This window comes from Ochotona princeps, chromosome 20 (assembly GCF_030435755.1).
Source record: "Ochotona princeps isolate mOchPri1 chromosome 20, mOchPri1.hap1, whole genome shotgun sequence".
Lineage (NCBI taxonomy): Eukaryota > Metazoa > Chordata > Mammalia > Lagomorpha > Ochotonidae > Ochotona > Ochotona princeps.
The window spans coordinates 28,755,904-28,781,735 of NC_080851.1; the positions used below are offsets into that span (position 1 = coordinate 28,755,904).

At 48.4% G+C, this 25,832-nt stretch overlaps 1 protein-coding gene across 5 annotated transcripts in view; it reads left to right on the forward strand.

Moving 5' to 3' along the window:
* The first annotated feature begins 770 nt into the window (after window positions 1-770).
* Window positions 771-25,832, forward strand: part of OSBPL3 (oxysterol binding protein like 3) — a 160,156-nt gene continuing 135,094 nt past the window's right edge. For 4 of the 5 annotated variants that reach the window (XM_004582434.3, XM_004582436.3, XM_004582435.3 and 1 more), the window contains exon 1: window positions 1,149-1,337. The gene's annotated coding sequence lies outside the window, so the exon portion shown is untranslated. Of the gene's footprint in view, window positions 894-1,148; window positions 1,338-25,832 lie in introns of those variants that run through there. The other variant, XM_058677995.1, reaches the window with a different exon arrangement.

Here is a 25,832-nt window from a genome sequence, read left to right on the forward strand (position 1 = left end):
GTGATAGCATCTGAACACGCACAACTCTCACCCAGGGCACACGCACATTCGGCTGTGTGGAAAGAGAGCGAAGGAAAAGTCAGGACAGGGGGAGAGGGGTGTGCTTCCTTTCGGATCCCAGGCTTTTTCTCTGGTTGAATAACCCAAGCCAGTGAGAAAGGGCGATGGAGGAGGAGGGCAGAAAGAGAACAGCATGAAGGAGGACACGTACGCACAGACCACGCTCCTCTCCCAGGCAGGGGTGCGTGAAAAACGCACGTGCAGACGGCCGCTCGGGCTGGACCTGCAGCCGCGCGGAGTGAATGGATTGCGGCCGGCCCTGGTGAGGGCAGCTGCCTCGGAAGCCGTAGGAGGCTAGCCTGCAGGCTGAGAGTGCGCCTTGGGCGGCAGGTGGCGGTCTGGGGCCCGCACCCGGCACTCCCTCGGGGTTGCCAACCCTCTGCGGGGTGGACGTCCCAGGGACGTCAACCTGGGCTTCGCCTCGGCGCTAACCGCTCCTTAGCGCCCTCGGCTTGCGGCTAGCCTCCAGGGCCCCCGGCTCGCTTTCTCTCACTCCCCACGACACTCCCTGCCTTCTGGTGCGTGGCAGGTGCTCAGCCCGCGTTCGCTCCCTCCGGTCAGGCACCTCAGAGAGCAGTGACCCGGGGTGACCAGGCCGTAAGGGGGCGGCCGCCCTTCCTGGATCCCAGGCCCGAACCCCAGGAGTGCGCGAGAGCCACGCTTCTGGGCCCCGGGGTCCGCAACACCTCTGTTCCCTAACCGCCCGCTCCTTTCCGACGGCGACCCCTCGGGCCGTGCTCCGACTTCCTCTCGGCCTCAGGAACACGCGTGCCCCCTGCGTCCACCCCGTCCCACTAACTCCTCCCGCGTCCCGGAAACGCCCTGGAAGGACAGTCACGGTGGGCACACCCCGCCCGGGGTCCCTGTCTTCCCGGTCCCGCCGTAGCTCCCACCTCCCTCCACCAGGGACCCAACTCCCGGACACGTCACCGAATCAGGCGGTTTAGGGCATTGCCCCACCTCCTTCCCCGAAGGCGACTCCTGATTGGTGAGCGTCGGGGTCACTTCGCCGTTCCTCCCGTCCCCCTCGCTCGGCTCCTCCCGCTACTCGCCCGCGGCGCGCGCCGAGAAGTTCTGGGCAAAGTCCTGGCAAACTGGCTGCACCGGGCGGCACGGGCTCCGGACCTGCTGTGCTCGGTCCGCGCTCGAGTCGTCCCCGCCCATCTCTCGAGGCCGGCACGGGGAAGTGTCGGCTGAGCGTGGCGGCCGGCTGGGAGGAGCTGGAACAGGGCAGCGGGGAAGCTGGGCGGTGTCCCCCGCGGCGGCGGAGTGAGCAGGTGAGCGGCGAGGCGTCTGCCCCCAGGGGCGTGGTGGGGAGGGCTGCTGTTTTTGGGGGCGCCGCCAGGTTCCGCGGGGAGTCCTGGCGCCTGGGAAGAGCCGTTCAGCGCCAGGGACCGTCCTCAGGGTCGCTCCCGGTGCCCAAGGAGGAGGACTCCTGCTTGCCCGGTTCTTCGGGAGGCCCGGTGCGGGTGCCTGGGTGCGGGTGCCGAGCGGGCGCTGGGCGGGACGGGGCGCTCCCGCACGCGCCCACTGGGTTTCGCGGAGCCCCGGAGTGACTGCCGGCTCTGTCCTGTGGTCTCTGAGCCGTCCGAGCGCGACGGGGGTGGAACATGCCGTTCTCCTGGTGTTTGGAACTTGTGCGGGGGTAGGAGGAATGCGGTCTTCGTGGACCCTCTAGTTTTGGGGGACGGGGGTGGGGCATTGAGAAACAGTTGTGTTTTAAAGTGAGATTGTAGGGAGGGTGCTGACCTCGGATCCTTCGCCCCCCTACCCCCATTCTCTGCCCCAGGCCAGCCACCGGACGAGGTTCCCCTCTGACCACCAGCTCAGCGGAGCTGGGCTGAAACGCTGAATGGTGGCCGCCCAGGCTCGCTGTTCCTCCTGCAGCGCTCCTCAGAAGTGATCTCTACCGTTTTGTTTTGTTTTGTTTTGTTTTGTTTTTGTTTTTTTTTTTGCCGTGTCTGCCTACCTCCCCAACCCCCGCCCCTAATAGAATGTGAGCCACGGAGGCGGAGAGACTTTGCCCATCTTGTTGTCACTTGATTCCCAAGTGTCCAGGGTAGTGCCCGTGGCGCAGGAGGTTCACAGTAGACAAGCATGGGATGGATAAGAGAAGACATCTCTGAATGAAACTGGTGGTGCTTGCTTAGCTGGTGCTTATTTTCAGCTTCATTTTCCCCCCCTGGGGAAGTTTACAAACATATTAGCCACTGTTGCTGAGCACCTAAATCTCACAATGCATACTAGATACTCGTGCAGTCTGTCTCATTAAACATTTCAGTAGCCTCATTAGCTGGATATTTTTAACCAGATGGGAAATGGAGGCGCCAGCAGGTTCACCCATTTTCCTAAGGACTACATTTCAGCCCTTTTCTCTCTACTGTGTTGAGCCACTTCCAGGAATCTCCAAGTGCCTTCTCCACTGTTACAACCGAAAGATATTTAGCTTTATTTGTTACCAAAGCTGTCCCTTACCTCTAGGAGGATTTGTTACTCTGTTACCGTAATGTTGCAGGCTGCCTCAGATGTGTTGTCTCGTTCCATCTTCACTCACTGTTGGCTTCAGCAGGCTTGTGAGGTTTCCATTTTTCAGATGAACAGACCAGAGCCTGGGTCAGCTAATTGCTAGCACTCAACGTTAAGTTGCTGAGCTAGATTGTTATTAGTCTTTATTCCAAACATTCAGCTGCTGCTACAACTCTGTAAAGTCTCTTGCTGCACTTTTTAATGAGTTGTTAACTCATGGTGCTGGAATTAGTGATACAGTATATTAAAAACATCTGAGGTTGGCCTGTAAACGTTCCCATGTCAGTACCGAGTGTCTGGGTGTACTCTATTCTGAATTATGCTGGCTCTTCCTGGCATTGATTTTTGTGGTTGAGTTTGTGGTTTGTGGGTCTGGTAGACCGGGGGAGGGAGTATCACATAGAAGAGGAAAGGAAAACCTCCTTTCACCTAATTGAAGGAGGGATCCGAATGGTTTTATCCGTGGTGCTGGACGGACTCTGAATGGCAAGCAGTGCTTCCTATGTCTTTAGGGAAGTCTGGGAAGCTGCTTCCTCACAAGGCATCTGCAGCAGGCTTTTAGTAAAATAGCCATGTTTCCACTCTTTCTACCTTTCCATTGCCATCACAGGTGAGGAGAAATTATAAAGGGTTGTCTGCTTACACCCTATGGGGCCACTGACAGAGCTGGTACTGGGGAAGGAATTTGAGGTCACTGTTTGATTTTGAGGGTGTGATAATGTTTTTCCCTGCATGCAGGCGTGGCTATATCACAGTGTTTGTTAGAATGTGGTTCTTGGCAGCGGTGTGCTTTCTCAATCTTTCATTCCGACTTGGGAGCCCCCACCCCCCTGCCCATGAAAGTGGAGGGGCGTGGTGCCCTGGGGAAGGTGAGGCTGTTCTGCTGCAAGAGCCTTCCATTCATAATGAAAAATTGATTATGGAGCCGTGCAGATCCCTTTCCTGTCTAAATCTCCCTGTCTATTCCTTTCTGGCTCTCCTGGAAACTTTCCTTCTGACTTTCCAGTTGGTGCTGTTCAGATCACAGTCAAACTCACCCCAACTCTTGATTGTGTCTCTCACACTGGGTCCTTCCTGTTGGCTCAGGATCTTGGAGTACTTCTTCATCCTCTGCCAATATCATGTACAGGTGGATTTGCTATCCCTGCTAGTCTGCTAAAGTGCTGTCACATTACTGAGAATCTTTTGGTGGCCCATATAATTAATACTAGTTATAATGTTAATAACAATAGCTGTAGCAGACTCAACTTTTACATGCCAGATGCTGTTAGAAGTACGTATGATCCTCAGCACATCAAAGCAGGCCCTATTATTATACTCCCAGTGTCCAGATGAGGCTAGGAAAATTTGAGTTCACAATTGCTCACAGCTAGCATCAGTGCACCTGAACCTTAAACCCCCAAATCCTTTCTTTTTTCTTCTAAGGCAGATTTACAAGGAGAAACAGAGAGCACACTAAATCTTGTATTCATTGGCTCACTACCCAAATGGCCAAAATGGTTGGAGCTGAGCTGATCCTAAGCCAGGAACCAGGAAGCTTGAGCCTCTTCCTGGTCTTCCACATGTGTGCAGGGACCCAAGGACTTGAGCCATCTTCCACTGCTTTCCTAGGCCATAAACAGGTAGCTGGATTGGAAGAAGCACAGCCAGGACAAGAACCGAAGCCCATATCGAATGCCTGCACTGTAGGTAAAGGCTTAACCTATTGTGCCATAGTGCTGCTCCCTTCAAATTCTCTTCCCACTTAAACATAGTGTGTCACCTAAAGTCAGGGTTCGTGTGCCTGGTCTCAGCCTTGGCCTTATTCCTTCAGTCTCTGACCCTGTACTGTCATCTGAACTTCATCACCAAAGAACTTTGCCTTTACTTGTCACCTGGAAAACTCCCTTCATGGTCTTTCCCTGTGAAAGCCGGACTTTAAAGGCTGACCTCTAACTGCCTTCTGGCATAATCTCTGAACCAAATCTCGGAGAGGTTTTTTGTTTTGTTTTGTTTTTTAACACGGGTGTCACCAGTTGTTTATTTTTTTTCCTTTTGCTTTCTCAACATTTACTTATTTGGAAAGAATATATATATATATATATATATATATATATATATATATATATATATAGAGAGAGAGAGAGAGAGAGAGAGAGAGAGAGAGAGGATTTATTTCATATGCACTGATTCACTCTTCAGTAGCTTGGGCTGGGCCAGGCCAAAACCAAAAACTTGATCTGTGTTGCCCAGGAAGGTGGCAGGGACCAAACTACTTGAGTCATTGCCTGCTGCTTTTGGGGGTGCATGGTAGCAGGAAGCTGAGGTTGGGGCAGAGCCAGGTTTGAACCCTCTCTGATGTGGGTGCCTTGGTCACTACATCAGATGCTTGCCCCTCCAGTCAGTCCCCAGTCATGATTACGGGACTGATTTCCTTCGTTCCTTCAGCCCTCCCTGTGTTTGTTTTCTCCACCGCCCCACCCACATCCCATTGCCTCCTGGCCTTGTTATTTATACAGACTTACTATGTCCCTCCTTAGATGTTTAAATGCCTTGATGAGAAGGCCAGTGTATTCCCCTCATGTTTCCGTTTCTCTCATCACTAGGCGTAGTGTCCTACCTGTAGTAGGTGCTTAGTTAAGAAAAGGATATTAAGCCACTGTATGTGGTCATATTCTGTTGAACGGTATTTGGATCAGAGGTGGATCAGCTTGGACATGAACTGATGCCCGTATGGAATGCTGGCGCTCGTAGCTAGAGGATTAGCCAGTTGAGCAACCGTGTCTGTCTGTGGCCTGGGAAAGCAATGGAGATGGCCCAAACCTTGGGACCCTGCACCTGTGTGGGAGACACAGAAGAAGCCCTTGGCTCATGGATTTGGATCCGCTCAGCTTCTCTTGGCTTTTGACTTTGAATTGGCTCAGCTCTGGCTATTGGGACCCTTTGGGGAATGAAACAGCAGGTGGAAAATCTTTCTTTTCCTTTCTCCTTTTATCTGTAAATCTGCCTTTCCAGTAAAAACAAATGAAATATATATTTTTTCAAAAAATGGTGATTGGGGCCCGGCGTGGCAGCCTGGCAGCTAAAGTCCTCAACTTGAAAGCACTGGATCCCATATGGACGCTGGTTCTAATCCCGGTGGTCCCGCTTCCCATCCAGCTCCCTGCTTGTGGCCTGGGAAAGCAGTCAAGGACAGCTCAAAGCCTTGGGGCCCTGCACCCCTGTGGGAGACCCGGAAGAGGATGTGAGCTCCTATCTTTGAATTGGCACAGCTCTGACCATTGCAATCACTTGGGGAGTGAATCATCGGATGGAAGATATTTCTCTCTGTCTCTCCTCCCTTCTGCATATCTGACTTTGCCATAAAAACAAATAAATCTTTTTAAAAAGTATAGTATCCTTTCTGGGCCAGCGATGCGACATGGCAGGTGAAGCTGTTGCCTGTGACACTGGTGTCTCATATGGAGCTAGTGTTGAGTCCTGGCTGCTTCACTTTTTTTTTTTTTAATGATTTATTTATTTTTATTACAAAGTCAGATATACAGAGAGAGGAGGAGAGACAGAGAGGAAGATCTTCCATCCGATGATTCACTCTCCAAGTGAGCCGCAGTGGGCCGGTGCGCGCCGATCTGAAGCCGGGAACCAGGAACCTCTTCCGGGTCTCCCACGTGGGTGCAGAGTCCCAAAGCCCCGGGCCGTCCTCGACTGCCTTCCCAGGCCACAAGCAGGGAGCTGGATGGGAAGTGGAGCTGCCGGGATCAGAACCGGCGCCCATATGGGATCCTGGGGCGTTCAAGGCGAGGACTTAAGCCGCTAGGCCACGCCGCCGGGCCCGTGGCTGCTTCACTCTTGATCCATCTCCTGCTAATGTGCCTGGGAAAGCAGAGGCGGATCGCCCAAGTACTTTGGTCCCTATACCTACATGGGAGACTGGGAAGAGACTCCACTCTCCTGGCTTTAGACCAGCGTAGTTCCTGCTGTTATGGCCATTGGGAAATGAAGCAATGGATCAAAGATCTGTGTATATGTCTTTCTCAAGAAAAAAAGCAACAACAAAAACAAAAAATCAAAAAATGCCCTTCAGAATAATATTCCTTTGTACATTTGTACACCATGTTTTTGTGTATCCATTTGTCAGTATATGTTTTTATATATCCATTTGCCAGTTAGAAAGTAAAGGCAGAGTTACAGAGAGAAAGAGAGACAGAGGGAGAGATCTTCCATCTGCTGGTTCACTCCCCAAATTCGCATCACAGCTGGAGGTGGGCCAGGCTGAAGCCAGGAGCCAGGAGCTTTTTCCAGGTCTCTGAAGGGGTACAGGGGCTCAAGGACTTGGGTTATCCCTTCTGCTTCCCCAGGCTGTGGGCAGGGATCTGGATTGAAAGTGGAGTAACTGGGATTAGGACTGGTACCCTTAGAGGTAGAATCTTAACCTGCTGTATCGCAGCACCAGGCCAGATGACTTTTTCAAAGCTCCATCAGGCATTCCTAATACACAGGCAGGAACTAACTAGAAGTTTCTGTGAGCCTTGTTCACTGCTGAGTCTTGGGAGCCAGGACAGACGCTGGTACAAGACAGATATGTAATAGGCATCTGAGCATATACAACATTTTATTAAAAGTGTTAACTCCTGGTTTGCTGTGCCATTCAAAAATCTTGACTTTAAAAAGAATCATTGTAGTTGATTGCTTAGATCTGATTTGGACAACTCACTGTAAAAAAACTCATGAAGGAAATTTGAATGTGGATGCAATGGTATGATTAGAATTTACTTCCGAGTGTCTGGGGGTGGAGGAAGTGTAGAGGAGACGGGCATCTGTGTGCTGCTGGCTGCTGAGGCTGGGCCAGGAGGTCCTGGATTTTTTAATGCTCTTTGCCTCTGGCATATCACCCGGGAGCCTTTGGCCAAGTGTGGCTACTGAGCAGTGGAAATGTGGCCCCTCCACATTGAGTGGTGCCATCAGTGTAAGATAGAAACTGAGATTTGAAGACTTAGTTAGACTTATTTTGAAAATGAGGGTGAGGGCTCAGCGAGATGGCCTAAATGACCAAATCCTTGCCTTACAGGTGCCGGCATCTCGTATGGGTGTCCTGGTTGCTCCACTTGCCATCCAGCTCCCTGCTTGTGGCCTGGGAAAGCAGTAGAGGATGGCCTCAAAGCCTTAGGACTCTGCACCCTTGTGGGAGACCCGGAAGAAGCTCTTGACTTCAGATTGGCTCAGCTCATTGCAACCACTTGGGGAGTGAACCAGCAGATGGAAGATCTTATTCTCTCTCCTTTTCTCTGTAAATCTGCCTTTCCAATAAAAATAAATAAATCTTTAAAAAGTAAAAAGAAGAAGAAGAAAGAAATTGAGGGTAAAAGGAGCCAGCATTGCAGCAGAGTAGATAAAGCTTCCATCTGCCATGCCAGCATTCCATGGCTGGAGCTTGGTCGATCCAAAGCCAAGAATCAGGAGCTTCTTCCAAGTCTCCCATGTAGGTGCAGGGTCCAGGCACTTGGGCCATCCTCTGCTGCTGTTCTCAGGCACGACAGCGGTGAGCTGGATGGGAAGTGGGGCAGCTGAGACTCAAACGGGCTCCCATATGGGTTGGTGGCATCGCAGGTGATCACTTTACCTGGTGTGCCACAACTCGACCCCATCTGTGTGAAAATTTAAAAGTTCTTTTGTAAAAACCGGAATGGCAGCACCAGAGATGAGAGGGATTGCTCGTGCCATTAGGTTTTATCTGATTCTTTTATTGTGAAGTTGATGAATGCATTCCACACGTGGGAAGCGTCTAGAAATTCCATTGTTTTTAGTCACATTGTTTGTACAGTTGAAATGGAATCTGCTGGAGAATTGCTTGGTACCTGCCGTTACCTAAGCCTTTGTTGGGGAGGGAGGATATGATTGCTTTCAGTCTATCTATAGCCCTGGAGTGCGAGTCTGACTCTTAAAGAAGGTGTGGGTTTCAAGCTGAGAAGCGAATGGCCTTCCAGTAAAATTGTTTTTGATGAGGATTGTGTTGTTGGATATCTGTGTTTACTCACAAAATAATAGGAGTGGGGAGCGGGGAGGGGTTAGTTTCAGAGGGCAAAGGCACCCAGGGACCAGACCAGAATGGGATGTGACGTGTGCCCAGGGACCAGGCCAGGATGGGATGTGACGTGTGCCCAGGGACCAGGCCAGGATGGGATGTGACGTGTGCCAGGGACCAGGCCAGGATGGGTTGTGACGTGTGCCCAGGGACCAAGCTAGGATGGGCTGTGACGTGTGCCCAGGGACCAGGCCAGGATGGGATGTGCATGTCCTTGGTGTCTGATGTGTGGAACCTGGACCAAAGTAGACAAATGGCCTTGGCTTACAGCAGAGCAGAAGCAGGTTGCCTGGAGAAGTCCCTGTGAGCGATCCACAGCGTCATTTGCTGTTTTGTGGACTCTATACAGTTAAAATGCTACAGTCAAATTTTCCCCCATGGTATATGGGCCAAATACTTTTCTCACATAAGCATCATAAGCATTGCTCCACTGTGTATTACAGTGTATCAAAAGCTGATATTGCAGTATGGTTGGTTAACCCACTGCTTACAATACCAGCGGTCCAAACTGAAGTGCTGGGGTCCCAGCTGCTCTTATTCATCTCCCTACTAATATCCCAAGGAAGATTATGAAAGGGTGGCCCAAGTCCTTGGGACCTGGACACCCGTGTGAGAGATCCACAAGGAATTCCTGACTTCTGACTATGGCCTGGCCCAGCTCTATCTGTTGTGGCCATTGGAGAGTGAATTTGCAGATGGGAGATTCTTTCCCTCTTTCCATCCCTCTCTGTCACCCTGCCTTTCAAATTCATAAATAAATCCTTCAAAAAGAAAAGCTGTAGGAGTACAAGACTCCTACTTATTTCCTGTCTTTATAGGAAAATTGTAATATTCATAGAAGTTGAAAATTGCAGTGTCAGTCTCATAAAACAAGTATTCTTCCCCAAAGGATTTGCAGAGGGCAGTGATCTGAGATGTTGAGAAGAAAAGCTAATTTTCTGAGGTGCAGGAATGTTTTCATTGTGTGTGTGTGTGATTTTCACCTCATTTTTAAGCTTGAGCTAAATGCCTCCTTCAAAGTAACACAAATAGTGGGATTTTTTGTTGTTCTATTTCCTCCGAGTTCCCGCAGCACCTGCTACATGCCAGGTACTGGCTGGAGCCGGCAGGGGTCGGAGGAAGGAGATGATGAGTTAGGCAGGTGCACAGCTGCCTTTTAAGGAGCTAACAGCCCAGGAGGGGGGAGCAGGCATGAGGCAGGTGCAGTGGGGCGCTCGTTCATGACAGCGGGTGGGCATGTGTGACTCACAGGAGATGAGTCTGGGTTATAATTGAGACCCTGGAGGGAAGATTTTCATTTTTCTGCCCATCATGATTCAGGATGCTGGGGCTGTGGAGAAGGAGGAGAGGCAGGAGCCTGGCTAGGGAAGTGTCAGGACCAGAGGGGGCTGAGCAAGATCCTGCCCTTATAGATCTGGTTGCCTGTCATGGGAGGCCATGTGGAACCGAGTCGGGCAGGAAGGTGTGGACTCCTCTTGCCAGGTTTGAAGGGCTCACTGCCACACCGCACACGGCTTCATTTACTTGCTGATGGAAAGTGCATCCAAACATTAATTTTTGCCTTCTGAGTGTGACCCCCTGCAGCCTCTCCCGCAGCCCAGCCTGCGTGCTGAAGCAGGCCGCCTTCCTTCCATGGTGGTGGTGCTGGTCAGCCTGGAATACAGTGTTTGCAGGTATTTCATAAGCGCTTGGCTTTGCCCTGTAGCTGCTTCAAACACATTTCTGGATTTTTTTTTTTTAACTGAGCTCAGATTTCCTTTGGAGGCTGCTGGAGGCCCTGGGGAATGGGGAGTAAGCCTGCTTTTACCGGGCGTGCTGATGAGTGAGAGCAGTGATAGTGGTAAGGGCCTTACCTACCTCACCTCCTGGGACCATCTCCTAACTTGAGAGGGAGAGAGCACACATCTGAAGTCATCATGCCCGTGTACAGTGGCCCAGCAGATGCCGCAGATCCCTTCTCTGCTGCTTGGTTGCCCAGCATCCTCTATCCTTCCTGAATTCCATTTGGGAAACTATGTCTTGTGTTTGAAACCCAAATGCAGGACCCCATTCTACCCAGCTTCAGGAGGGCCTGTGAGCTGGTTTGGTTAGGTAGATGCCTCTTTCTGGGCCTTGGATCCAATGCCAAGGTTGTGAGAACTGTAGGGAGAGTGCATCTGGCCATTTCCAACATGCACACTTTTGCTGGGGGTCTGGCTGTCAGTCCCATGGGGCTGGATTGCCTTCACAATCCCCATTATCTCTTGAATGGTGTTTTTCTAATATGTGTTCCTTGGTTTCATTTGCCAGGTGGGTTTCTGTTGCTTCCTCTTAAAGAGCCTTGACTTTCCCAGGCCTAGAGAGAGTTCAGGAGTTTCTCTGGGGCACTGAAAGAGCAGAATGGCAGAGACCTGGTACAGTCATCTCATTCTGTCCCTTGCCAAGTCCTGGATCAGGCACCTCTCTGTGTGTGGAGAACCCTGGGTGAGGAGTCTCCCTAGACCACCTGAATGGCAGGTGGAGTGAGAGGATTCCCCTAGTATGGGGTTTTTGGGTATTCTGTGCTGTAGTTGTTGAAAAGCTTTCAGTTAGAGCTTGGACATGTGGGGTGAGGCCATGATTTTCAAGGTGTGATTCCAGTAGAGGCTGTCCCAGTATCCTGTGAAGACTTGTCAATAAAGCACGTGTTCAGGCCCCACTTGCACCCTGCTGGATAAGAAACATCAGGTGGAGCCCAACAGTCTGCTTTGCTGAGCCTTGCAGGTGCACAGTAGAATCAGAGCCTAAGCATTTCATTTTGTCAAAAAAAAATGTATTATATGTGTCTATGCCTGGGTCTCAAAACTTCTTTTCAAAACTTCAAGATCAACTAATTACCAAGAGAGGGGAGAGAATGGGAGAGAATCTTCCGTCTTCTGGTTCATTCTTCAAGTGGCTGCCAACAGTCAGGGCTGAACCAGGCCAGGAACCAAGAGCCAGAAACCAGGAGCCAGGAACTTCATCTGGGTCTTCCACATGAGTGCAGGGGCCCAAGCACCTTGGCTGTCTGCTGCTATCTATACATGCCATTAGCAGGCAGTTTGTACAGAAGTGGTACAAACCCATATAGCATGCCAGCATTGCAAGTGGTGGCTTTACCTGCAATGTCACAATGCTGGACCCGAAAACTTCTTAAAACTTAGTTTAAACTCCTACTCTGTGTGGAAGTTTTGATGTACCCTTGCATAGAATGCTATTCAGAAGCAGGGAGCAGACCAAAGCCATGGCCTCTGCCTTGATAGACCATACACCCTGGATGGAGAGACATATGCAAACACGTTGTAACTGAGGTGCTCATAAGCACACATGTGTACACATGCACACATATGTGATGGAAAGGCCCATGGAAACACAGGAGGAGCGATGGGAGATGCTTGTCGAGGGAGGCAACATTGGAACCAAGCCTTGAAGGACTCCCACGACTGAGATGAAGGAAAGGCCGGAAGGTTTGGTGCAAAGAACATTTTAGGCAGAGGATGTAGGATGAGGCACTCCATTTTAAGGAAGGGTGGATGGTGTCAGTGGGAAAGTGACAAGATATATATTGGGCTGGAAAGGTAAGTTGGGGGCTGGCAGGTCCAGAGATTGCTCTCTTGACAGGGAGGTGGTGCCTCAGTAGGAGTTCTTAGAGAAAAGTGTCCTTGCGATGGGAGAAGGGTCTGAGGCTGAGAGTTCAGGCCCAAGGGGATGATTCGTGCACTAGAAAACCCCCAGTGGGAGAAGATAGAGGAAAGAGATGCTGCAGTATCAGAAAGTTAGAGGAGTCTAGGGCTGGAGTCGGGGCAGGCAAAGGACTTCAGGAGAGAGAAATTTTGTTGCTACTACTGGGACAAAGCCAGAGTTGGAATGCTTTTTCACATTTACCCTCCAAGGAAATTCCACATGAGTCAAACATTTCACATAAAAAAAGAAACCATGAAAAAATAGATGCCATTTTAATAATAACAGAGGGAGATGGAAAATTCTATTTAGATGCTACACAAAATCCGGAGGCTACAAAGGATGGGGTCATTTTATTACATGTAGTTTTTGCAGAGCCAAGTTTGTTTTTTCTAAACAATGTCAGAAGGCAGCGATTAAATTGAGGAGGACTGCAATTCATGTTACAGGAATATATTTTCATCCACATATAAACAAACAATTCTCAGAAGTTAAGAAGAGGAAGACCACTGACTCTTGAGGGAAAGTTTATAAACATAATTGTTCCTTAAGTGGAGTATTGTGCATGGCTCTTAAGCATACAAATACTAAACTGACTCATAAAAAGAGAAATGCAATTGAAAACTTCAGTGAGGTCCTATGTTCCAGCTATCAGATTGGCAAGTATCACGTGAGCTACTGGCCACAGTTTGAAGTCACAGGTATCTGTGTGTCGTCGCTGGAAGAGTCAGTTGGGCCAAGCTCTGTAAGGAGTCACGGGCAATATCTATCAAAATTGCAGATGCATGCACTCTTTACATCAGTAGCAACAGTGCTTGGAACTACACTTGCACAAAGTGGTGAGTGTGCAGGTATGTACTGCAGTGTTTGAATAAATAAAAGATTGCTAGTAACCTAATTTTCATCAGTAGGTACTGGTCAATAAACAGTGGGGCAGATATCGCTTCTCAGCCTTTTGGCTATGATCAAGTGTAATAATGGGGCAAGTTACAAATGACGTAGCTCTGCTCTTACTGACGTGGAGTGGTTTGTGAGATTTATTAAGCTAAAAAGAAAAGCAAAATGTAGGATGCATTGGTATTCTGTATGTATACCTCAGACACTAAGGTATATATTGTATGCTTCCAGTTGAATAAAACCAAGCCCACACATAATACATATCTTACATGCATGGACACATACACACGTCTAGTTACTCACATGTACACAGTGTGTGTGTGTGTGTGTATGCTGAAGCCAACTTACACTGACTTTGTTGGAAACAAATGTGTGTCTCTCTCTCCAAGTTCTTGGTTGCAAACCTATAGCTGGTAGGCTGCAGTGTGCCATGTTGGGTGTATTTATACCATGGAAATCAGCCAATGCCATGACTCAGGATGATTCTGTTTTTGCAGAGCGCTGGTTGGTAAACAAGTACTAGTACTGTCTGTGTATATAAAAATAAGGATATGGAAGGGTCTCTCAAGGGGCTCATGGGAGGCAAGAAGATATGAGACTGAAACTGTACCTTGTGGATTTTGTTCCAAGTAAATGTGTTGTTTGTTCCAAAACAAATCTATAATGTAAATCCCAAAGTGCAAAATTCCAGGCTTATGTGCTTGTGTTGTTTGTGCTGCCACTGGTCAGTATTGGGGGCTATAGAACAATGAGTTCATGTTTGGGGAAAAGGAATACTTTATTTTAAAGATCTGTTAGTTTTGGAGTGGGCATGAGGCTCAGTATGGGAATCTTGCATGATACCACTACACCAGCGGCGCAAGGCTCAGTATGTTAAGGCCCTGCCTGTGAGTCCTGCATCCCTTGTTGCAGTGATGGCCTTAAATCCTGGCTGCTCTGCTTCTGATTCAGCTTTTTGTGAATGCATTTACCTGGGAAGCAGCAGATGGTGGCCCAGGTGCTTGGGTTCCTGCCCACTTACACGGGAGGTCTAGGTGGAGCTCCTGCCTCCTGTCTTCAGCCTGGCCCAGCCCTGGGTACTGTAGACCTGTGGGAAATGAGCCAGAGGATGGAAGAGGCACCCCCTGCCCACCATCTCCATTTCACTGTGTTATTCTGACTTTCCAATAAGCCCCTGTAGTTTTTTCCTCCCAAATAGGCATTTTTTATGAACCTTTTAAAAATCCATTATATGCATGAATTCCAAAACATTTTTGTAACAAAATCAACTTACTTTTGATTTAATTTTCCAAAACATGTTTCCAGAGTCCATTAGTACAGGCATTCAGGGTGCTGTGATGGTGCAGCTAAGTTTCTAAGTAGGTGGTTGATGTAAGCGGGACCCTCTATGTGGGGGTATGTTTGTGTTCTTACCTGTTAGCAACATATGAGATGAAAGCTGCTTTCTGGGACCCGGCGTGATAGCCCGGCAGCTAAAGTCCTCGTCTTGCACATTCCGGGATCCCATATGAGTATCAGTTCATGTCCTGGCTGCTCCACTTCCCATCCAGCTCCCTGATTGTGACCTGGGAAAACAGTGGAGGATGGCCCAAAGCCTTGGGACCCTGTACCCCTGGTGGGAGACTAGGAAAAAGCTGCTGGCTCCTGGCTTTGGATTGGCTCAGCTCCAGCCATTGCGGCCACTTGGGGAAGGAATCAGCAGTCGGAAGATCTTCCTCTCTGTCTCTCCTCCTCTCTGTGTATCTGCTTTTCCAATAATCTTAAAAAAAAAAAAAAAGAAAACTGGTTTCTGGAAGATTTACTATGGAGAATAAGCAAAGTGGATCCATCAGTGATTGTGGTCACATGTTCATAGGTGTAGGATTTTAGGCATGTTGTGCTTAGCCACAGTGATGTGGCCTCACCAGGCACACCCAGGGCCTGCTTCTGTTCTTTAAAAGGACTCTGTCTTTATTCCAGCAGTTCTTTGGCCTTGTAAACAGACAAGCACAAAGTGCACCCTGACAGGGTTTTCTGCTCAGGCTCTCTGCAGTCCGTGCTTGTCTGAAAATGTGATCTGTGTGTCATTAGCAAATGACACCCATTAGAGAGTATCAAAGGAAACAGATGAAGGGTGTGGCCTTCTAGACGTGTTTCTGCAACTGGACTCCGGACTTCTTCATGCCAACTGGTGAGTGCCTCCTGCTGCCCTGTGATTCCTGATTTTCTCATCTGATGCCACTGGTCAACATCACATTCCAAATAGTTTGTGACTTTGCGACCTGTACTGTTTGTTCTTGATTGAGAGCCTGAAAGCCTCTTCAGTTCCCTGGCATGCAGAAGTCCTACGTTCACAGGGTAAGAGTAGGTGTGGATAGATGCTTGCCCAAGGTGACAGGTCAGAAAATGACCTGCAGCTTGGAGACACCTTTGTATGACAAATGCGAGGGAACAGAAGGACAGATTATGAGTAGTTGGGTTTCCTGTGTAAGATGTGAGCTTGGTGCCCCAACAGGTGCCACCTGCATTGCTAAGAACTTCAGCTGGGTGGAAGAACCATGTTCTCAGAAGCTAGACTCTCAGGTCTCCCTGTAGCTGTTTACTCCTCCAGGTAAGATGTCGATGGTTGTCGCAGGGATTCAGGGGGGAGGGAGGGCCAGGACTCCAGCCACAGAAGGGGCTCTGTGAATGAGGTGCCTGGTGTTTCTAAATGGGGACTTTGTTAAAACACACATGGCTGGGCCTGGCACAATAGCCCAGTGGCTAAATCCTCACATCCCATGTGCCAGGATCCCTTATAGGCACTGGTTCATGTCTCTTGGCTGCTCCACGTCTGTTACAGCTCCCTGCTTGTGGCCTGGGAGGGCAGTGGAGGAAGTCCCAGGGCCTTGGGATCCTGCACCCCTGGTGGGAGACTTGGAAAAAACTCCTGGCTCCTGGCTCCTGGCTTTGGATTGACTTGGCTCTTGCTGTTGCAGCTGCTTAGGGAGTGAACCAAGGGATGGACGATCTTTCTGTCTATCCTTCTCTGTGAAATCCGCCTTTCCAATAAAAATAAATAAATATTTAAAGCACACACACACACACACACACACACACACACACACACACACACACGGCTGGGACTAGTACTATTACCTAATGGCATAAACTGCCTTCAATGCCAGGGTACCATATGAGTTTCCGGTTCTTTTTTAAGTCCCAACTGCTCTGCCTCTGATCCAGTGCCCTGCTAATGAGCTCAGGAAGGCAGCAGATCATGTCCTAGTGGTTTTGGCCTGGGGCACCCACGTAGGAGACCCAGCTGGAGTTCCAGGCTCCAGGTTTTGGCCTGGTATAGCAGCCACCATTGCAGCCATCTGGAGAGAGAACCAGTAGGTGGAAGATGTCTCTCTCTTTCTCTTTTTCTCGCTCATTCTGCCTTTCAAATAAGTAAACATATAGTAAGTAAGTGAATCTAGATGTATACAGATAGCGGAACCCCATCCCCAGTTTCTGTCTGAGTGGCACTCTATTGGAACCCCCTGGATTTTGGCATTCTCTTAAGTTCTTAGGTTAGTGACACTGATGCTGTTAGCCCTGGAACCATTTTACAAATCCAAGTATTGGCTCAATAGGCAAAACTTGGGTCTTTCCCACATGCATCCTGGATTTTCTATTATCATTGGGACCTCATAACCCCTTATTGTGTGTAGCATTTCCCTGTTTGTCACTCACTTTACTTTGTGTGGCTTTGTTTTGTTGGACAACTGAGACAGGTTAGACTGAGGAGAGGTGAATGACTTTGCTTGGAGCAAATGGTTGTACTGAGACTCCCATCTGGTGGGTGTCTAGTGTACATTTAGTGCTTCTTTCCTTTAAACATTTTACTTGGAAAGCAGAGTTACAAAGAGAGGGAAAGAAAGAGGGATTTTTCATCCAGTAGTTCATTTCCCAAATAGCTGCCATGGCTAGAGCTGGGCTGCTGTAAAGCCAGGAGCTAGGGAGCTTCATCTGGTCTCCCATGTGCGTACCAATCATCTTCCACTGCTTTTCCAGGCACATTAACAGAGAGCTGGATTGGGACTGGAGCAGCCAGGTCTTGGATTGGTACCCCTATGAGATGCTGACATTGCAGGCAACAACTTCACATATTAGACCACAATGCCAGCCTCACGTTTAGTCTTTGAATAAAGCTGGTAAGAGGTAGAATGGGCATTTGTCCTGGAATTAAGGCACCAGCATCTCACATCAGATTGCTTGGGTCTCACGCTCAGCCTCTGTCTCTTGCCTTTGGCTTTTTACTGAGTACTTGGGCCCCTGCCACCCACATGGGAGATCCAGGTTAAGTTCCTGGCTCCTGACTGCAGCCTGGGCCAACCCTGGCTATGGTGGGCATTTGGATAATGAACTAGTGAATGGAAGATAACCTTTTTATCTCTCCCTATGTCTGCTGTTCTGCTTATAAATAAACACATCTTTTAAAATTTGCCAGTTTTGAAATTTTTCTAAACCATACCACCCCCAACATAAAACTACCTGTTAATGTTAGGGTAGTTTAGAGTTAAAGTCAAGGTGTGAAGCAGGTATAGGAAGTTGCTGTCCAGTGGCCCTGGACTTTGTGTCCCTGGGAGTGACATCTGCATTACTGTGGTATGTCTGTAACCATCAGTGAGCCAATATCAAGGCAGTGTTATTAACTGAAGTCTCTGCTTTATTCAGATTTCCCTACTTCTCTGCTGATGTCTTCCTGCCATTGCCCTGTTTCCTGTGGCATTCCACAGCACAGTAAGTTGCCATCATGTTCCCTTGGGCTCTGCTTGGTTGTGACACTTTCCCAGATGTCTCTGTCTGCTTTGTGCTGCGGTGACAGAACCCCAGAGACCATGTGATTTTTAGAGAATGGAGGTGGATTCTGCCTGGAGGCTGGGAAATTGAAATGAAGGTACCAGTCTGTGCTGTGGCCTTTCTACTGTAGCCTCACATGGCAGAGGGCAAAAGTGGTGGGCTCTCAGTGGGAAGAACAGAGGAGCAAGCACTTAAACGACTTCTGACTTTGTTACAAATGATTCTTGTGAGAGGGAGAGAGAGGCTCCCACCCACTGGTTTACACCCCCCAGTGCTTTACAGCAGCCCCAGCCTGTGGGACAGGAATTCCATCCAGGTATTCCACCTGGGTGGCAGGCACTCAGTTGCTTGAATCATTACCACTAGCTCCCAGGGTCTGCATTTGCAGAAAGTTGGAGTCGAGCTGAAACCAGAACTTAACTAGGCTCTGTGATGTGGGTTGCAAGACATCTTAATCTATGTCTTCTTACACTGTCAGGCCAGATACCCAACCTCCTAACAGCTCTTTTCTGTAACGACTTGAATCCATTCATGGGACTGAACCCTCAGGACCTAACTGCCTCCTAAAACACCCTACCTCCCAACACTGGGAATTATGTTTCCATTACATTAAGTCTGAAATTGCACTTAATCCAGAGTGTCATGGTCTTTGATAACCCCAACACCTTTGAGGAGTGGTGGTTGGATGTTTTGTAGTATGTCCCCCCCATTGGGATTTGTTTGATGTTTTCCTTAGGATCAGAATGGAAAGGAGATCACAGAGATTAAGTGACCTCATGTCCCATCATGAAGGTATACTTGCATCATGGATTATATTTCTGTTCATGTTGATTTCCTAAAAAACATTTATTTTTTTTAATTGGAGAGGCAGATTTACAGAGATAAGGGGAGACAAAGGTCTTCCATCTGCTGGTTCACTTCCTAAGTGACCACAATGGCTGGAGAGCCAAAGCCAAGAGCTGATCTGAAGCCAAGAGCCACGAGTTTTGTCTGGGTCTCCTATGCTCTGGGCCATCCTCAACTGCTTTCCCATGTCACAAGCAGGAAGCTGGATGGGAAGTTGAGCAGCTGGGACATAGAACCTGCATCCGTAGGATCCTGGCAGTTGCAATGCAAAGGTTTAGCCACTGAGCCGTTGTGCTGGGCACTCATGTTGATTTTAATAATGTAGATGAAGCAATGTTTGTTAGGTTGCTGCAATGTGAAGTTATCCCTTTTTTTCTCTTCTCTGTGTTTTGTGTTAATATATACTTTATTTTTGTTTGAAAGATCCACAGAGAAGTAGAGACATATACACAGAGACAGAGAGAGAGACACAGAGAGAGAGAGAGATCTTCCATCTGCTGGTTAAATGATTGAAATGTTGGTGCTGGGCTGGTCTGCAGCCAGGAGCTTCTTTTGGGTCTCCCACATGGGTGCACTGTTCTAAGAACTTGAGCCATCCTCCCTCTGCCTGTGTTCCCAGCCCATAAGCAAGGAGCTAGATCAGAAGTGGAGCAGCTGGGACTTGAACAGGTGTCTATATGGGATGCTGGCACTTGCAGGAGAAGGATTAGCCAATGGAGCCATTGCCTCAGCCCCTCCATACTGTAGTCTTTGGGAGTTAGACACTGCACAAACCACACACCAGGCCCCATCTTGAGGGTGGAGTGCCTGCCTGTAGATGACCTGACATTCTGTGTGGTAATGTTGTCCATTCCTCCTGTTTGTTGCTTTGACCAGTGTTAACTCTGTATGGAGTCATGGCTATTCTGCCCTCGAGATGTTCACCCCGTAGTGCTTTGCTGCTCACAAACTTCCAGCTTTGGCTATTAGGAGCCCTGCTGTCACTTTGACATGACCCATCATATGGCTTGTTGGGACATATCCTTCCTTTCTGGCTCTACTAGGTGCTGCAGGCTCATCTCTTGGATCAGGCCACTTTAGAACATCTATGGAGAAGTGCAGTGAACAGCATGAGTTTATATTGATGCTAAAAATATGTATGTTCATAGTATGTGAAAAATTTATATTTTGGGCCCGGCGGCGTGGCCTAGTGGCTGAAGTCCTCGCCTTCAACCCATCGGGATCCCATATGGGCGCCGGTTCTAATCCCGGCAGCTCCACTTCCCATCCAGCTCCCTGCTTGTGGCCTGGGAAAGCAGTTGAGGACGGCCCAAGGCTTTGGGACCCTGCACCCGCGTGGGAGACCCGGAAGAGGTTCGTGGTTCCCGGCTTCGGATTGGCGCGCACCGACCGTTGCGGCTCACTTGGGGAGTGAATCATCAGACGGAAGATCTTCCTCTCTGTCTCTCCTCCTCTCTGTATATCTGACTAATAAAATAAATAAATCTTTAAAAAAAAAAGGAAGAAAAATTTATATTTTGCCAAAACTGTGCATGGACCTCAAAATAGGCAAGCAAACCTTGTCCCAGGCCTAGAATCAGTTAATTTTTAGTGTCAGCCTTGATCCACTGAATGTATTGTGCCACATGGTATATGGCTTATATCCCCAGAGGGAAAAAACACTGATCCACATGCACTCCTCCCAATGAAGATAGGAAAATGACACCCTGAAGGGTGAACCGGCTTCTTCTGAGCCACTCCTAGCTTGTGGCAAAGCTGGGTCCAGGATCAGCCCTGCTGGTCTGCCAGTGCTTTGCCCACACTCTCTGTTTTAATTCCATTACTCTGGCGAATTCTGTCATTCAGGTCCTTGTGTGAGGGTTGTCAGGTGTGAATTCAGCTTCAGGCACAGACAGCTGACGAAGCCAGGGATGCTGGTCCTGTTGCTTGCGGAGGTGCTGGGGCAAATATCTGTGAGTCGGTGGGATGGGGTTTGTGACTGCCAACCAGTGGCTCATGGCTGTGATCGCCAGTGGCAGCCCTGAGCATCTGAGGCTTCTGTTATGTTGGGGAAGTGGGCAGAAGAGGTGCACAGGATCCAACATGCCCCCCCGTGCTGGGTTCTCTTCCTTTCCACGGGCACAATGAATTTAAGAGGTAACTCCTAACCACAAAACCCACAGGTATCACTGCTTCCGGCCAACTGCCAGGACAGATGTGGGGCTGAACAGTTTCTGGTGTTCAGCAGTCTCCAACAACAGGTGTCCGGACTAGGTGGGAAGGTATCATTTCTAGCAGGAAGCACATTTTCCCTTTTTGGTTATCTAAGGCACAGGAATAATAAAGGTCAAACTTATAGCACATTCATTTCTGAGTGTCTGTTCCACTGCTTACAATATTTAGTTACATCTTGGAGGGTGGGTGCTCTGGCTGAAAAATTATTCCTGTAAGTGGTTTCACTGGCAGCAGTGGGAAGGCACTTGTTAGCACATGATAGCAATTCAGCAGCACGAGTTCATTTGGAAAGAGGGTATACCGTCTTATGCTGCCAAACCATTCAGGGCAGGGCCAGCTTCAGGCATGGCTGGAGCAGGGCCTAAAGGCTTGTCAGCCAGGGTTCTGTTTCTTGCTGTCTCCTCGCCTGGCTGTTGCTGCTACTTTGTTTTGTATAAACTCTCTCATTGTTTTAACTGTTGTTAACACGGAGGGGAAAGTTTCATATATATAATTGGTACAATTCTAAAAAGACAACCAGACTTCTCAACAAGTAGGATGTGGGAAGACCACAGGTCCCAGGGGCCAAGAACAACAACCATTTCATTCCTGTAGTGTGTGTGTGTGTGTTCTGAGTAAACTATGGCCTATCAGAAAAAAACACACAGTATTTATTACTTTTCGTTCTCATGCAGGTTTTCCTCCTGCAAGTACTTCTTAGCCGTTGCAGGTCTATTTCCTGTGGGCTGAGCAGATAGATGCCTTCTGGACTCTTGATTGTTGTGCCTGGGTTGTGCACCTGCCCCTGAACAGGTGGCTGGGGCCAGAGTTGTCAGGGCTGTGGCCAGTCTAGCATGACTCACTTGTTCCCTGTAGAACTACAGAGAGACTTGCTGATACCCAAAGGAGGAGTTGGCTGGACCAACAGAAACACTGTCTGGCCTCAAGGGGATGACAAACAGTGTGGCTAAGAGCTTGGTGAGTGGGGTTGTGCCCAGTGCTGGCGCCGTCCATGCCTTTGCTTGGTCTGATCCTTCTTAAGTTGCTTGCTTACTAGGTGGCTTTCTGAGTGCTCTGGAGGACTTGTGGCCACTCCTTGATGAGGGAATTGCTGGTGTTTGTGGGACCAGTGTTATGTGTTTGTCCATGGTTCCAGGCTCCACATTGAGAGGAGGTTACAGCAGATCCTGCACTAAGCATAGTGCCAATCAAGGAGTGCCCACTTAAGAATATGAACACTCAGGCTGGGCTGGGCCCCCACTGGGCCTAGTTATCAGTCATTGCCATCCACAGAGATCTGCATAACAACCCACCAGCACCAATTCATTGAGGCCCTATTGAGGGTAGGAGGGCTATGGGTGAGGGGGGTGTGGCTGCTCTACCCTCTCCTCCTGTACCCTGCCCGGTGCATCCCCTGGTCTGATCCTCTGCACAGCCTGTAAGAGAAGCCATGAAGCAGGTTCGTATGGGTATTTGTGTGTGGGCTGTGGTCAAGATTCACACAAACCATTCTGTTGTGTTTTCACATTCACTTAGCTACCACACAAGCAGGGCAGGCCTTTGTATTCTGAGAGTATTTTTAGAAGACTAATGAGGTGGAAGAATTTGTGTTTCATTTCCCCTGGTTTCCCCTCTCTCCGGACACCTGCATCTGCCGTTAATTACCACTCCCAGGACTCACTCTGCTCTGAGCGTCCCTCCCCACCTCCCTAGTTGTTCATCGCTGAAGGGTAACACCCACAGTGAAGCTGCTTTCCCAGGCCTGTGTCTGGCTGGAATAATTTTTTTTGTCTTGTTAGCCCAGCAGCTGGTTCATTGATTCATTTTAGAGTAGTAACTATTTTGGTACCATTTTAAAGAAAATTCTTTGCATTTTGCCGCCTCCTTTGATCATCAGCATTTTTTTTCTTAATTAAAAATTTGATTATCACCTATCGTTCCTGCATTGTTGAAGAAGCAAAAAGATAACTGAGTTCTGTTTTCTGGGAGGTCCTTGGGTCAGACTAGTGCAAGTCCATTAGGTTTTACAAGTGATTGATAATTGCTACAGTGATTTAAAAACATTTATTCAACAAAGACAATGTATTTTAAGTTTTTTAGCAATGCTTGGAAGGCATTTAAAAAGGAGTGTGTTCTTCCCTTTTCATTGAACCATCGCATCCATGCAGATGTGCAGTGTGATGAGTTTTTATAGGATGAGCGCGTCTGTGTAGCCAGTAACCAGGTCAAGATGCAGGATGCTCTGAGCTCCTGAGAAGTGCTCTTAGAGGGGCCCGATGTGGTATCCTAGTGGCTGAAGTCATTGCAGTGCACATTCTGGGATCCCATATGGGCACTGGTTCTAATCCCGGCAGCCCTGCTTCCCATCCAGTTCCCTGCTTATGCCATGGGAATCCAGTGGAGGATGGCCCGAAGCTTTGGGACCCTGCACCCGGAGAGATGCAGGGAGACCCGGGAGAAGCTCCTGGCTTCTGACCTCAGATCGCTGCAGGTCTGGCCGTGGCGGTCACCAGGGGAGTGAATCAGTGGAAGATCTTCCTCTCTGTCTCTCCTCCTCTCTGTATATCTGACTTAACACTAATAAAAATAAGAAGAAATCTTAAAAAAAAAAAAAAAGTGCCCTTAGGGAGGGTTGGTCCTTTCTCTTCAGCAATGGGTGACACCTGCAGCGAGAGGGGCCTTGTTTATTTGTGTGGCTTACATGTACGGAGTTATATGGACTTCTGGCATTTGAGACTGGTTTGTGTCTTGCTGTGGTTGTTTATTCCTGTTGCTGTTCCAATTCTTTTGTCGGACTCTTCCACGATATGTTTATCCAGTGCATGGCTGATAAATAATTGGGTTTTTCCCATTTGGGGCTGTTACCATGAGCACCATTAGCATATTCTTGGATGTACTGTTGGTGAGTGTGAATGTGTTTGAAGTATGTACATGGAAGTAGAATTGAATTGCAGCTAGTTTAGTTTTAATTGATTCCCATGTAAAATCTTCTAAAATGATTGTATCAGTTTGCATGTCCCTCAGGAGGACGTGAGATTTCTACTGGATCTACATCCTTACATAAATGTCTCATGGTACCCAGTGAGAATTGAATTACATTTCCTTGGTGAACGAAGAAATGGGGTGGGTGGACATTTAGCCTGGCAGTTAAAATGTCTGCATTGCATCTTGTGCCATCTGGGGCTGACATCCAGTCCTGGCTCCTGGCTCTGATTTCTGGAGAATGAAAATCCTGGGAGGCGGCAGAGATGGCAGCGAGAAACTGGATTCCTGTCTCCTGATGGGGAGTCTGAGATTCGGCTGGCACCTCGGCTCAGCCCTCTCCATTGCTCACAGTTAGAGAATGCTCTCTCTACTCCCTCCTTCTTAACTAACTAAATAAAATAGGTCATCTTTTTAAAAAGGCTTATTTATTTTTATTGCAAAGTCAGAAATACAGAGAGGAGGAGAGGAAGATCTTGTGTTTGCTGATTCACTCCCTAAATGGCCACAATGGCCGGAGCTGAGCTGATCAGGAGCCAGGAGCTTCTTCCAAGTCTCCCACACGGGTGCAGGGTCCCAAGGCTTTGGGCCATCCTAGACTGCTTTCCCAGGCCACAAGCAGGGAGCTGGATGGGAAGTGGAGCAGCTGGGATACAAACCGGTGCCTATGTGGGATCCCGGTGCATACAAGGCGATGACCTTAGCCACTAGGCTACTGAGCTGGGCCCAGATCATGTTTTTATAGACTTATTGGTCATTAGTACCTTTCTTTAAGAAAATACTTTATTCCTAGTTAGGTTCTTTAGTTTTAAGTTGCAGCCAGGATTTCAGTTATAATAAGCATTAAACCAAAAACTGAAGGATAAAGATTTATAAGCATTTATTAAGTGGTGATAGGAGCCTTAGGGCAAAGAGCAGGCTCTAGATCTTCACTTGTTGCTCTTACCACTAGCTTTAGGATATCCATTGGGAAGTTTAAGGGCACATATGCAGTTACAGAATCACAGTCTGTGTTTCTAATTTGGTCTTCCATCCCACACTCCCTGGGAGGAGAATTCTGGGTGTCACAGGAGATGTCCAAGTGAAGAATATAGGATAAGCCTTCAGGGGGCTCTTAGTTGTGCTTGTCAGCTGTAGCACATTGACGTGACACTGTCTTGAAGCTTAAAAAAGGTGCCCCAGGCACCCTGAGGAAGGTGGCTTAAGTCCCCAGAGTACATCATCAATACCAAAATGCCTTTGAACTTGGCTATCAAACAGTTTGATACACGACGCAGAGGAAATGGCCACTTCCTCAACTGTGGCCCATTTGGGCATCAGCATGCAGCTTGCAGTAGCTAGGTCACAGGATGTGCAGAGTGACATAGAGGAAGGAAGTAAGGGGCAGTAAAAATGCTTTCTGAGTATTGAAGAGCATCAGTCAAAAAGCACCCAGTAACTTGTTAGAAAAAGGAAACTATAACACTCCGACATATGGCTGAGAGTTAGCTACAATGTTTGGTAATAGATTCTGTTGAAAGGCCTGTGGGCCAAACAGTCTCCATGTATTCTTGGTTGGAAGGCAAATTACTTCAAATTTCGTTGAGGATAATCAGGTAGTCTTGACCAGAACGGAAAACATGAACAGTTTTTGAGCCTGTGGGTCTTCTTTTAGCAAAGTTCTGTTCAAAAAGGGTTGTATGTGAGCAAAAGAAATTGTGGCCTGAAAAGAAAAAAATCCTGTCTTCCATAACAAAATGAACACAATGGGAGACCACTCTGCTTAGTGAGATAAACTATTCCC